The 13,435-nt window shown below is 39.0% G+C and overlaps 2 long non-coding RNA genes across 4 annotated transcripts in view; one reads left to right on the top strand and one right to left on the bottom strand.

Annotated features, from left to right (window-relative positions):
* Nucleotides 1–13,435, bottom strand: part of LOC128852594 (uncharacterized) — a 42,576-nt gene that overhangs the window by 10,436 nt on the left and 18,705 nt on the right. The window contains exon 4 of one of the 2 annotated variants that reach the window (XR_008450572.1): nt 11,678–11,807. The exons of the other annotated variant lie outside the window; for it this stretch is intronic. This is a non-coding gene — a long non-coding RNA (uncharacterized LOC128852594). Of the gene's footprint in view, nt 1–11,677; nt 11,808–13,435 lie in introns of those variants that run through there. 2 annotated transcript variants of the gene reach the window in all.
* The window catches only part of LOC128852593 (uncharacterized), a 62,924-nt gene that overhangs the window by 32,848 nt on the left and 16,641 nt on the right, over nt 1–13,435 (top strand). The window contains exon 5 of one of the 2 annotated variants that reach the window (XR_008450570.1): nt 7,445–7,564. The exons of the other annotated variant lie outside the window; for it this stretch is intronic. This is a non-coding gene — a long non-coding RNA (uncharacterized LOC128852593). Of the gene's footprint in view, nt 1–7,444; nt 7,565–13,435 lie in introns of those variants that run through there. 2 annotated transcript variants of the gene reach the window in all.

Genomic DNA, 13,435 nt, shown 5'->3' with positions numbered 1-13,435 from the left:
GTAAAGCAGGGAATACAATGTAGATCCTTTGCTGTAGTATTATGCCATCCTTGTGTGAGGTTTCAGTGGTCCTAACTGAGCTTCTGCATTTTCAGTTACATTATTTGTACTATGAAGAATGTTAGTGCTAGTAAACATTACGTGAGAAATAGAGGTGCAAAACCAATACAAGCATGGTGTATCTGGAAAGTGTACATTATTAGGTGAATACATGTTACATCAGCTTATTGTTATACATTGCTGAGCATTGCTTTGTCAATAATGTTGTTAGTGGTCATAGAGCCAAACTAGTCACTTGTTCAGTGGCGCAAGAGTGGAAGAAGTTATGGCTAATGTGTCACACAGCAGGTGGGAAACAAGTTCTGCAGAGGTGGGTAAAAGAGAGAGCACAGAACACATGCTTGGATTTTTCTCCCCAGCATGCCAATAAATCCAGCTGTGCTGGAGTCCTAGGATAAGTCCCTATTTTTGTATTGGTCCTAGGAACAACATATTTTCCTTAGCTGAACCCTGGGCATCAAAGCAGTTTTATTTCTCTATCATCTAAAATTCTCATTAAGCTGAACTGATGCTACCATTAATACTAGGTGAATAAAATCCCTTGGGAAAAATGTTTGAGCTGGGTGAACCAAATGCTTCAGGTCTAGAGCTCTGTGATTGGGATGCATTTTCTCAAAATTTTAAGGCACTCTCTCTGAGACAAAGCACACTGATTCCTATTCCTTAGCCCCTTAATTGGTGGACTTTACATTTCTAAGGTATTTTGATAACCAAGGTTAAACCTGCTATTTTCTGTGCAATGACCTCTTTCATAACTAGTTAGAATTCTACCACAGTCTACTGTTCATGCCAGGCATGAGCTGATTACATCTCCACCATAACAAAACAGGTCTTAAACTTCTGTTCAAAAAAGAACAAGGGCTTGCTGTTGCTGCAGAACAATCTGAAGCTGTTAGAAAATCCCTAAAATAGTTTATTTGTATGTCTTGGATTAATCATAATTTCCTCTTGACCCAATATGAACGAAGAGAAACCAAACACAGGAATTTAACATATTTCAGTATGACAACTCAGTTTGGACACAATTACAGGTAAGTGTAAATGCAGATTAGTAGCAAACTAAGAAAAATTACCAAGCTAGGTTTAGGCATTTAAAAAAAAAATGATAGCTGAAGGTGCTCCATAGTCATTGAAGTATAATAATAACCTATGATGTGAATAGAATTGAGTAATTTTTTTTTCCATGGTACCAAAGCAATGATCCACAACAGTGAGTTATATTTCTATGACTGCTCTGAAATATTTTTTGTTAAAAAAAGAAACTCCTTCCTTTGAATTTTCTGTGGCAAAAAGACCAATGAATTTTCTATAATACAGCAAATTCCTGAAATAACAGATTCTGGCTTTCTCTTTCCCCCCACCCATCCCTCAGGCCTGAGTCATTTGAATACGGGGAATTGATAAAAAATATTATAAAACAGTGACCTTGAACTTATGTCTATTTTAACTGATAGACAATACATATAGAGAAACTATGAAGTTGCCTTTAACCTTTATGGCATTACAAAGCTAGTTATAACTAGAAGCTGTAAAACACACCAAAAAGGTGAGCATTTCACTCCATTTTGATTTGACCGTTTTGCTTTCAAAAGGAATTGATAAAAACACCCAGGAACAATGAACATCTGAACTCAAAATGATCCAGGTTTATTTTTACTCCAAAAGAAGAAGTCTCAATAGAGATATTGATTTTCTAGCGTTCATCCAATATTGCACAGAAAATAGACCTGACCTTGCAATCCCTAGCAGAGACAAGGAAGCAGTCATTACAGTCATGGATTCCCATTGATTTTAGTGGGATTACTTGCATAAGTAAGGTTTTTCGGGATATGACCTGATATCTCATTAGCAGTAAGACCAAGCGTACACAGATGTGAGTTCCACTCAGTTCAGAAGGATGTGGTTTACCTTCCTGATATGTATTCGTCCTATGGTTTTATTCCTGCTTATTTATGTTACACATCTTTTGTTTTCTGGCCATTGGAGCCTCATCGTTATGTGGAGAGTAGCGTTCCTTCTTCCATCTTGAGTAGCTTCTTACTGTATCTTCAAATGTCATACTAAGCTCAGAATTGCTGTCTTCTCTGGGCCCCTCACTAGAAGAAAGACATTGAGGTCCTGGAGCATGTCCAGATAAGAGTAACAAAGCTGGTGAAGGGGCTGGAGAACAAGTGTCATGGGGAGCGGCTGAGGGAACTGGCATTGTTTAGCCTGGAGAAAAGGAAGCTGAGGGAAGACTGTATCACTCTCTACAACTACCTGAAAGGAGATTGTAGCGAAGTGGGTGTTGGTTTCTTCTCCCAAGTGACAGGCGATAGGAAGAAAGGGAATGGACTCAAGTTGCACCAGAGGAGGTTCAGATTAGACATTACAAAAAATTTCTTCACAGAAAGGGTTATTGGCACTGGCAGAAGCTGCCCAGGGAGGTGGTTGAGTCACCACCCTGGCGATTTTTAAAAGACAGGTAGATTGAGTGCTTAGGTTGTAAGGGTCAGTTGGTCAGCTCTTTCTTCCTTTGGTTCTATTTTCTATGATGAAAAAAATATTCTGGGCTAGGCACTATGTCTCACCATATTTTTTAATTAATCAATACATCTTGGAAATCTCTAGAGCCAAATGAGAGGGAGACATTATTTTACTTTGCAAAGTAAACATAGAGTAGTAGGCAGAAAAAGAAAAGCCTATAAGCCCTTTCCCAAACAGAGTGAGTTTCTTCTTAACCCTTGGAAAGTTTCTTGTCTTCTATGGCTCCTATAGGAATGCTACTCCAGAATCCAACTGCTCAGATGGATACAAACCTCCTAATTGCCACTCTGAATATATTCACAGCCATTTTAAATGCATTTTTTTCTTATGACAACTTTGTCCTCTATCTCAAATGGTTCTTTTCCTTCTTCGGCATTTACTTACTGGCGTGGATATGGTAAGGAGTTACATCTCCTCTCTACCTTCATTTTGTTTCATTCAGTGTGAGGAAGGTGGAGGAGAGGTGTGTGAGAAACAGGGTGACTACATGTTTGTACAGTGCCTTGCACAATTGCCCGGTCATGGTTCAGGGCTCCATAGGCTGACTTTGTTTGAGCAGTGAATAATAATGACCCTCCAGACTAAGTTGCCTGCTTTATTCTGGATGGACACCATTAACTCATTCCATTTTCATCCAGTTACAAAGCTTTAGTACAAGAATACTAAAAATTGATTATTTTTGTCAGTGGTATTTTTAGAGAAATGAAGAAAGGAAACGTACAATATATTTCAGTTTGCAGTGATCTTTCTGATGTTCCATTTGCAATGGAAATGAGCATATAACATATTCATGTGTACAGATAAGGAAAATGACAAACATTAACAACCCTTGTTCTATTCATTTATAATATTCAGTTTAAAAAAAATTCCTTCCATTCCATAGTTTTTAGTTTTGTTTCAGTAACACAATGCAAAACAAAAAATATGAATTAATGGATAAAATGCACTTAATTACTTTCTAAGTAAGTTTCCTGAAAATTACTATAATCTAAACTACAAATTTTTATAAATCTATGAAAAATATGTAATTCTATGTCAAAGTTATTTCATTTTTTATATTGCTTTATATGTATACAAAGATATAATTGCTTATGAAATCAGATAAACCATAGTGTGTGTGTGTACATATTTCTGTTCTTGTGGCTAAGCAGTCTTTGATGTGCAACTCTCAGCCTGTTTAAGCGGACTGTGGTGTTTGCCTTATCAGTGTCAGTCAGTTTCTGCACAATTTAATCTGCCACTAAAAAGAAGTTTTTTGCTCTTACGGATATAAAGCAGTATGCCAAGGATAAATGAGTGCAGCTTGCCTTCCTTAAAATTTTAGACAAAACCTGAAACTGCAGCTTTTTTCTTCTGTCATCTCAATGTGATGTTGACCTAACAATCACAGTTCTAAGATGGGGAGATTGTTTTGAGCAGAAATAAATTGTCCTGACAGTATTGTTTCATGGGCTAACATTAGGGCACATTGGGCTTGTTAGGATATCCAGTTTTGGAGGACTGGAGTGAGGGTAAGAACATATAGAAAAAGAAGAATAGGAATTAAATATGTTCTAGATGGTCCAAGCGAGTTGAAGTGATTCAGCAATAGACATACCAGAAACACGCAAAGAGGCTTATTCTCCAACTACCTTCCCTCGTCTGTTGCTGTCTCATGCCTGAGCCCCTGAGGAATTATTCTCTGTGAGTGTGAAGATTCCCTCTTTTCCTCTTTTACTGGAGTATCTAAAGATTGTGCTTTAACTTACAGCTTATATGTGCTAAACTAAAAAGGGAAAAATATCTGTGTTTTTTCCCTGCAGCTGCCAGGAAAAAAAAGAAGTCCATTATTTGCAGCTGATAGGGGAGCCAGAGAGGAGGGGTCTTTTGTGTGCTGCTTCCCGGGGTCCTGGAGCAGAGGCTGCTGCTGGCTGGGAAGGGAAGGCTGGAGCAGCCACTGCTGTTACTGTGACACAGTTTCCCAGGGAGGCTCACACGCTAGGCAGACATGTGTGTGATGTTTGCACCTTTGCATGCTGCAAAACAGATCTCTCAACTTTGGACACCATGAAGGGCACACACAGTAAACTAAAAAACAAGCTGACACTCAGAAATGTGAAGCTGAGGCTGACCTGCCCACAGCTCTCGTGCCTGGGCTGGCAGGGACCCGCGGCGCTCACTGGCATCTGTGGAACCTCTGCAAATGCGGCCGCTGTACAACAGTGCCACAGGTGTAAAATCCGTATGTTCAGAGGCTCTCTGTTGTGACCCTGAACAAATTAATTGCATCACCCATCTTGAAGGTTCATACTACCACAATATAATTCACGTGGGCCCTCAAATATAGATGGAGACATGGCATATTGATCACAAGGAAGCACTGCCAGTCAGTCTTCCCGTAGGTTTCCATCCCTGTGATGTGTTTAAAAAAATACTGTATGATTCAAAATTATACCTGTAAAACCTACAAGTAGAAAATTACTGTGTGCATTTATCTTTAATAACAACCTTGTGCATATTTATAGTACTAGTTTAGTAGAATGTGTTATACTAGTTTATTTCCCAGTCTGCTTTAAATGATATTATTCATTAGTAGTCGTGAAGTGGTATGACATATTTTTATGTTGCTTGTTTGTAACAAGGGTTTTTAATACCTTTTCATAATGAAAGGGGATAAATGCTCACATGGAACATGTGAAATTGTGCTTGTAAGAGCACAGAGTGTTGTCTTAGGGTATTAATTTAGCATTTGGTACTGCTCTGTTTTGTATGTATTTCTAACGAATGTTTCAGCTACAAATCACTAAAATACACCTGTATTCTGGTTCTTCAATTCATATAGCATTTAAACCCTGCCAATACTGTGTCTTATAAATATAAATATGCAATTTAATTTAATTCAAGCATGCAACACATAATTTTTCTTCTAATTAAAATATGATATTGCAATATGGTAGCTGCCTAGGGCAAACAGGACACACCAAACTAGACAGAATACAGATACAGCTGTGAAGGCTGGCAGGAGGAAAAGGGCCAACCCTCTGAGCCCACAGTGCTGGGCATCAGTAGTGCCCTGCCTGAAAGCCGTGGTGCCTGTGGTGGTACCTACGGGTCCAGCCTTGGTTTGCTGGCCCTGGTGCCAAGGACGGTGAGGAGCATCACGTCCTGTGATACAGTGCTGCCTCGTTGTCCTTCCAGTCCTGTGACAGAACACAGAGGCAACACAAGCGCAGTTAGTTTTGCTGCTGCCTTGTTGGCCGATGTGCAGCAGAACTCTAATAGTTCTGGGAAGGAGTAACTCCCCGACAGCAGTAACTCCAGGGATTCCTATCACTGCTCTCTCAGAACTGAACAAAACAACACAAATAGACCTTCTGCATAATGACTTAAAAAACTGTTAATGGCCATCTTTAGTAACATAGCAACAGCCAAACCCTTGAAAAGAGGAAGTTTTCATTGAAAAAGCATTTAATTTTAAACATTGAAATTTGGTATAATGTAGAGTATGAAATAAGTTTTGAAAGGAAGCTGATGATTAAGAAGAAATGCAGTGGGCATTTAATAAATGGAGGAACCGCGAGATAATTAACTGGCATGCATAAAGATTCATGCTTTATACCAAAATTTTAATTTTGCACATAAATGTGCCTGATGTAGGCAGCATTTAATCACCTAGCTGACAGGAGTAACTACTTTCATTTAACCTTGACTGAAGATCATGAATTCTAACAGGTTTAATTGGATACATCATTTAACAGAATGAACAGAGCAAATTTTTCTCAATTCATAGGTTCTGATTGACATGCACCAGCAATAAGGCGTTGCACAATTAAAGCTGATCTGTATTCCTGGCCTGGGCAGCAATTGCCATAGTGATGTGACACTGTTTGATCACTGTGGCACTGAAACTATACTGAATTTCCCCTTGTTTTGAAAAGGGCAATGCTTTAAAAAAAGAGAGAGAGAGAAAGAGATTTTGGCACTTTAATTTTTTTTTTTTTTTACATTAATCACATTTATATGCACAAACTGTAAGGGAAGGAACTTGTCTTGTTATCAGTAACTCAGAGGAAAGAAGGAAAAATTGTATCTTCTTTTATCCATTTAGCACATTATTTACAGAAAGTCAAAAATGTGGATAGCCAAATGAATTGTAACATATTAAGAGTCTGATTGTTCTGGACTTCCATTTGAATAGGGAGTATTGCTGCATGACTGCTCTTCACCTGCAGTTTGGCCACTCTGTCCTTGTCCAAATCTGTTCCACATCACACATAGCTTGCCAGATGAGTAGGAGTACTGAGAAGAGGTGCTCATATTGCAAATGAGTTAGAAAAAGATGAGAGGGAAGAAGTGGTATGCCATAGTGAGCTACATGCCTTTCCTGGCATGCAACGTTTCATATGATAAAACCTTGAAAAAAAATTATCTAGGAGCTGTCAACTTCCAGTTCCCCATGTGGCTCCAGTTTATCTACACACCACCACTTTCACTGCCTCTAGCACCTTCCACAAGTCCTGGATTTGTCCTCAAGTTGCACCAGGGGAGGTTTGTATTAGACATTAGGAAAAACTTCTTCACCAAAAGGGTTTTTGGGCACTGGCACAGGCTGCCCGGGGAAGTGATTGGGTCAGCATTCCTGGAGATATTTAAAAGACGGGTAAATGAAGTGCTTAGGGGTATGATTTAGCAATGGACAGGTACAGTTGGACTCAGTGATCTCAAAGGTCTTTTCCAAACAAGTGAGCCTATGATTCTACAACCTGCAAGAACTGGAATTGTTCTTCCATTGTTTAACCACATATATATATGTATTTACGTCACTGTTGTCCACTAATATTTTCGCTTCGGATACCTCCTTTTTATTTTATTCTTTTAGGAGAAGATTGGCTAAACATCGAATATTCTGAGGGCAGGGTAGCATACAACGTGTTTCATCCTGGCTCAGAAGAGCCAAAACTGCAGTAGAAATTCCTTCCTGATTCCTGAATGACCTGCTAAAAACAACTTCAAGCAAGTTCTGCTTCCTGCCATGAGAGGAGGATGCTCAACACAGATAGTTTTCTACTTTTTTCTCTCTATATTCCCTTAGGTTCAGTGGCAAGTGCTGGTCCTTGATCTCACTTGCAGACCTACTGCTACCCATCTGTCAGCTGTCACTTGTGTATAGGCAACATACGTACATATCAAGCAATAAACTTTGTAGAAGTGCACTGAAGTGGGATACAGAAATTATGGGACAGAGGAAATCCTGGTTGGCCCAAGGACCTGAACTGTAAAGTCAGGACTACTAGATGTATTTAAAAATCTTTTCGTGATCTTTCAGATGCCTCTAAAATTCAATTATTTATAATAACTTTTTCTGTCTGAGGTATTTCCAGTATGATTCATTGTACAAAGCAAAGGCATTTGCCAGTATAATTTATCATTCACTAACATTTTTAATAGTTTAAGTTAAATGATTGGGCTACATCTCCAGCTTCTGCAGCCACATAACATACCTTGAAACTATTGTGGGGTGCTTGTCTTCATGCATGGCAAGTTCCCAGTCAGTGCCTGGGCCCTCCCTGTACAGGAAGGAGAGACAGACTGGGTCAATGTGCCCCACTAATTCTTGCTGACAGAGTGTATTTCTAACACAAACACTGCCTGCTCTCACCTTGCTTGGAAGCAGACAAAGGCAGGAGATGATGTGCCCCCACTCTCATCACTCCTGAATCCCCATGCCTGGGTGGGTGCTGCAAAACTCCAACTGGGCCCTTCTTTAAAGAGTATCTTCAGCCCCATTTAGAAATGTTTGTCCTGTAATTTACTCTTTTTTTATACCTTCCGAATAAAATATCTCTCTGTCCCATCACCCAGGCCCTTTTTATGTCCTATCATGCACACAGGTACCACCTCGTGCTGTCCTCAAGGCAGGAAGCAATAGAGTGCTGTCAGGAGGTCATTCAGCGTTGTTCTAGTGAGATTCCCAGCCATGTCTCCCTGTCGTCCTCAAGATGCACAGAGCTCAGCAGCAGTCCATCCAGGAAAAATAAAGCCCTCTCCTAAAAGCTGTGCTCAGCTCTGACTTTGCCCGTAGAATACCGCTGAGTTCGGTTGAGCTGCATGAACTCCTGTTTGCTGAGCCGAGTTTGCTGCTCGGTGGGGTCACACCTCTTTCATGTGTGTTTTGCTGGCTGCTTGGTCAACCCCAGGCTCCAGCTCCTCGCTCTGTCCACATACACCCAGCACCATCTCTTCTCAATTGCCTCATTATGTTGGGGTCTTACGGCACCTTTCAGATCTCTTTTTAGCAGCTCCCCAGCCAGTTCATCTTCTGCACTCAGCAGCCTTTGGGTGCTTTGCCTGTGACTCTCCCAAGTTACATGGTGTTCTTGCCTTGTCCTCAAGCTTACTCATCCATGCTGAATTATCTTCCACTCCTCCTCTGGGAACAACTAAGGCTTTGACCCAGCGGGACTGTTTGTGTGCTTAAATGCTTTGATGGACCAGACACTGAGCTGCTTTCTCCAAAAGCTAAGGTGGCTGGGGACTTCAGGCTGTATTTTCAGAAGCAGTTTGTGCACTGGGAAGCATAGTCTAACTGAAAGTCAGCAAAGGACAATAACTTATCCATTTTCAAGTATTGTATCTATAATCTTTAAGCCTTTCCATTCTCTTTAGTTTCCAAACAACCATCTTTGCAGAGTTTTTGATGTCCTATAGAGTATATACAGCTACAATAAGAAATGCATTATATTTCACTTCATTTCCAAATCCTCCGGGAGAAAGTGCCATTCCTTTTTTACTGATGTAAGATCAAGTTTGTAATTTCATTTTGAAGGCTGTTCTGAACAAGCAGGGGAAATCAGAAGACAGGCCATGTTTTTCCCCAGATTTCCCCGAATCCACCTTTGGTGTGTGACCTAGACAAAATTCTGAGCGTGGATAATGCTTACACCTTTCTAGCACTGTGTAATTTAACTTTCAGAAATATAAAATGGGACAGCAGAAATATTTTTATGTGTTCTTACAATGTCCAAAGTTGTTTCTTACTGTTTTTATTTGAAGGAACTAGACACAATCCTGGCTGCCTTAACCACTGCCTTTGAGAGAGCTACAGCTGAGAAAATCCGCTGCCAGGAAGAAGTGAATAGAACTAACAAGGCTATTGAGCTGGCCAACAGATTAGTGAAAGGTCTGAGGTGAGGTCCTACAGGGCAGGCTAATGAAGCAGCCTGCAGAAAGCACTTCTTTGTTATACACTACTGATCTGGCAATAACAGAGGCACTTAGCAAAGAACCTGATGAGCTGAAAAAATTATGTCATTATCATTCATTTTTTTCATAATAGAAACATGTTTTTGACCTTTGCATTTTCTTACATTTTACCTCATTGTGATATATATTAACTGTAAGATTACCTGGTAACTAACCGATCCACAAATATTAAGAGAAGAGAAAGAGTCAATTGTAGATATGGACAATGAAGGCAATTTATTAAAATGTGATGGCTATATTTGTAACAATTAAACAATGCTAATGATACTGCCCTGAGTTGGAATACATAGAATATAATACAATTTGCACTACTTAGGTAAGCAATATGATAATTCTCTAATTATCTCTCTGAGATTTGCAATGAGTATTTCAGGAGAGAATAAATAATGGCAAAGCCATGAATTATCAAAAATCCATATTGTCTGTTGATCCAGTCTGGCTCAAGGGAATCCATATTCACTGACGGATTTTTCATTTATCATTCATCTACTGATAAGGGTGCTTTTTATACACATGCACACTTTTTACAGATACTTTATTTTATGGTAACATTAATTTAGGAAATCTCTTGTGGTGGCTCACCACCATTATAGGTTTTGTGCCCTTCTACCCAGTACTTTCAAGCTGAGTTTGATAACCAAACACACAGTAAGCAAAAAAATAGACGATCCATTTGTTATTAAGCAAAAATATATGGCTGAGTGGGGCTAGTGGAACTTAAAATATAAAACAGTTCTTAGAGTTATTTCCTGAATCAATAGAAAGGATTTATTGACTAAAGGGGAGGGAGGGCAGTGCAGAAGGCCCATTGTTTCTGTTTAAAGAAGCAAGATGAATGCATTTACAATGTTAACATCCTGGCTGAAACTGTAATATATTTTAGTGATTAATAATGGCTGTAAAATTAAACCATGTACCTAATACAGAATAATAAAATAAATAACATAGCAGACCTCTTCAAAGTGTGACAATAAAAGATTGTTCTAAGGTGCCTGATAATAATATTTTCTTCCACCTAGCATATCATATTGTTTGGTTCTACCATGTCCCTCCTGCTGTGGCTGACAAGTGCTGGAATAGCATACATATAGAGATGAAAGGCAAAGTGTGTGTATGTTGGGGGGGAGGCATAATGAAAAATAATCTAAAGGAGGAAACAGAGATGAAAGGAAAGAAGGAAAGTTGAGCCATGCGCTAGATGAAGACAGTAATATGAATTTTAATGGAAAGCCCTTCAGCTGGTACCTCCCAAAGCACCAGCTCCATGAAGAAGGTGACCAGCTTGACAGATTGGTGATGGGAAATTTAATTCATTCCTGTTGTTAGCTGTACCACACTCAGTCAAAAGCAGTAATAACCATATGACAGCTATTTGGTGACTTACAGGAAAAAAAATCCATTTCAATCCAGTCCATGGTAAACAATAGGTCACTGATTACCATTAGCAAACAGGGTAATACTGATACTGCTGTACTGTCAGTCTTGGCTGTTTCTTCGCCCTACTTTTTTGTTGAGAAGACATTCTTTCATTTCCCTAGTTTATGGTTACGTTATTGCATGTGGGGAGACTTGCTCAAGAAATAGGAAAATAAAATTTTTCACAACATTTCTTATAAAAAGCAGATATGTAAAAATTTCTCTATTTACCAGTCTTTAGAAATATACCTCTATTATAACAATAACAACAAACAACCAAATGTTTCCGTTTTCTTCTAAGTCTTAGGGAAAGCGTTGATCACTCTGCTGGAGAGCTGATAGTGTCTAGCAGGATCTCAGGGAAAAGCTTGCACCAAGTGTCAAATCTCTTACTGACTTCATGGCGTAAAAGATCCTGCCCAAAAGGAGGAGCTTTTTTTTTCCTGTCTTCTTGTCCAAGCCCTGGCACGCAAGTGCCCTGGGTGGTTGCGTGAGTAGTTGTTACTCTGGACCAAGGAATTCTTTGCTTCTGACAGGTGCCAGTTATGCTGTGGACATCTGCCCTGGAGGCATTGAATCAAGCTGACAACTCATTTTATATCAATCAAACAACAACCATTTTCAATAATTTCCCATCCAGCTGGGACTGAATTTGCACAAGTGATCTATGTATTAAAGACATTACCAATCCACAGAGACATTCAGAACTGTGATTATGTTCTGTTTTCCCACAGAAACTCATGCATCTGCACAAGAAAGAAACAACTTTTTCCAGTATGCAAAAGGATGCTGACAACTCAATTTTGGTTACTGACTGCCAAACTCAACTTGCAACAGTCAACTCATGTCAGAATAGAAGAGGATTTTTTTTGTTTTATGTCCAGGCTTGCCACATGCAAATCCTTTCTGTTGATGCTCTAACCAATGTGAATCTGTAAGGTAATACTGAAGTACTCACTACTGTTTTACCACAACAGTAGGCTGTTTTTGATAAACAGTTAGTAAGTGAATGTTTCTTTAAACCTGATTTCTAGGTAGAAATTGAGAGCTAGACTTATCAACAAAACAATAGCAGGAACAAGAGAAAATGTAATACAGACGTGTTCCAGATCACAATCTTCCATTCCTGTGATAGTTCATTTTCAAAGTTGTACTGGTGTGAGCCAAAATCTCTACCTGCTTTGCAGGTAAGCGAGGGCTTGCATATAATGCTCTCTTCACAGTTCTATACTTTTTTTAAATACACAGTTAATCATAAAAAATCTAGCAGCTATTCCATTCCCTTTTTGACCTGTTAAACCACCATGTTGCTTATATGAACTTCCTTCAAATACTTTATCCAACAGAACAGTATATTTGGAGGCAATGAATTGGTAAAATGTTCTTCAGGAAAGGACCAAAATGTGCCCCTTGCTAGCGTTTGAAGTACGTTTGCTAGCTGACTGGAGCTAGCAGTGACAACTAACCCACAGACCTCAGGAATACAGTTAGCCAGCCAGAACAGTAGGCAGGCTCACCTTCTTCTTGTATTCTGTTGAGTGCTATGCCCTGCTGTTTGCATAAGGGGATCAGCTTTTATTATTCTATTCTCTCCCCACTACTGTGCACTAGGGCAGCACAAAGCAAGATTTAGTGCTTGGACATAGTATTTGCTTGCTAGCGATTGTTATAGTTAAGGCTGCACTAAGACTTCCATCTTAACCTGCTGTTCTCACATGCTCATAGTATTCTTTTTTTTAAAAAATTCCTTTCATCTGAAATTTTTCATGCTTGTTATCAGCTGAATTTTTTTTTTTTCAAGCCTGAATAAAATTCATTCATTCATATTTGAATTATGCAAGGGAGAGGGTTTGGGGAGAAAGGTCTTTTTTTTTGCACATTCATAATTCACAAAAAAAAGCTGCATATTACAAGCTGAAACTTTCCAGGTGGCTAGTTTTGACTGAAGGGTAGTCTTCATGCTAATTACAAAGAGAGAATGACTGAAAGAAAAATTTTAAATTACACATATTGTGATTAACTCATTTGTTTTGTAGGTGTGTAACAAAGAAATTCCATTGTGAGCCACTTAAAGCAAGTTTAAAGTAACAATTTCATTTAAGTTACGATGAACCACTATAATTACATAATATCAATGTTTTGTACTGCAATTTCACTAAGAATTTCCCTACAGAAGCTGCATAAGCTTTTA

The sequence above is a fragment of the Cuculus canorus genome, chromosome 6 (genome assembly GCF_017976375.1).
Source record: "Cuculus canorus isolate bCucCan1 chromosome 6, bCucCan1.pri, whole genome shotgun sequence".
Taxonomy (NCBI): Eukaryota; Metazoa; Chordata; class Aves; order Cuculiformes; family Cuculidae; genus Cuculus; species Cuculus canorus.
The sequence above is the reverse complement of the archived record's forward strand: the minus strand, read 5'-3'. Positions and strand labels throughout refer to the sequence as shown.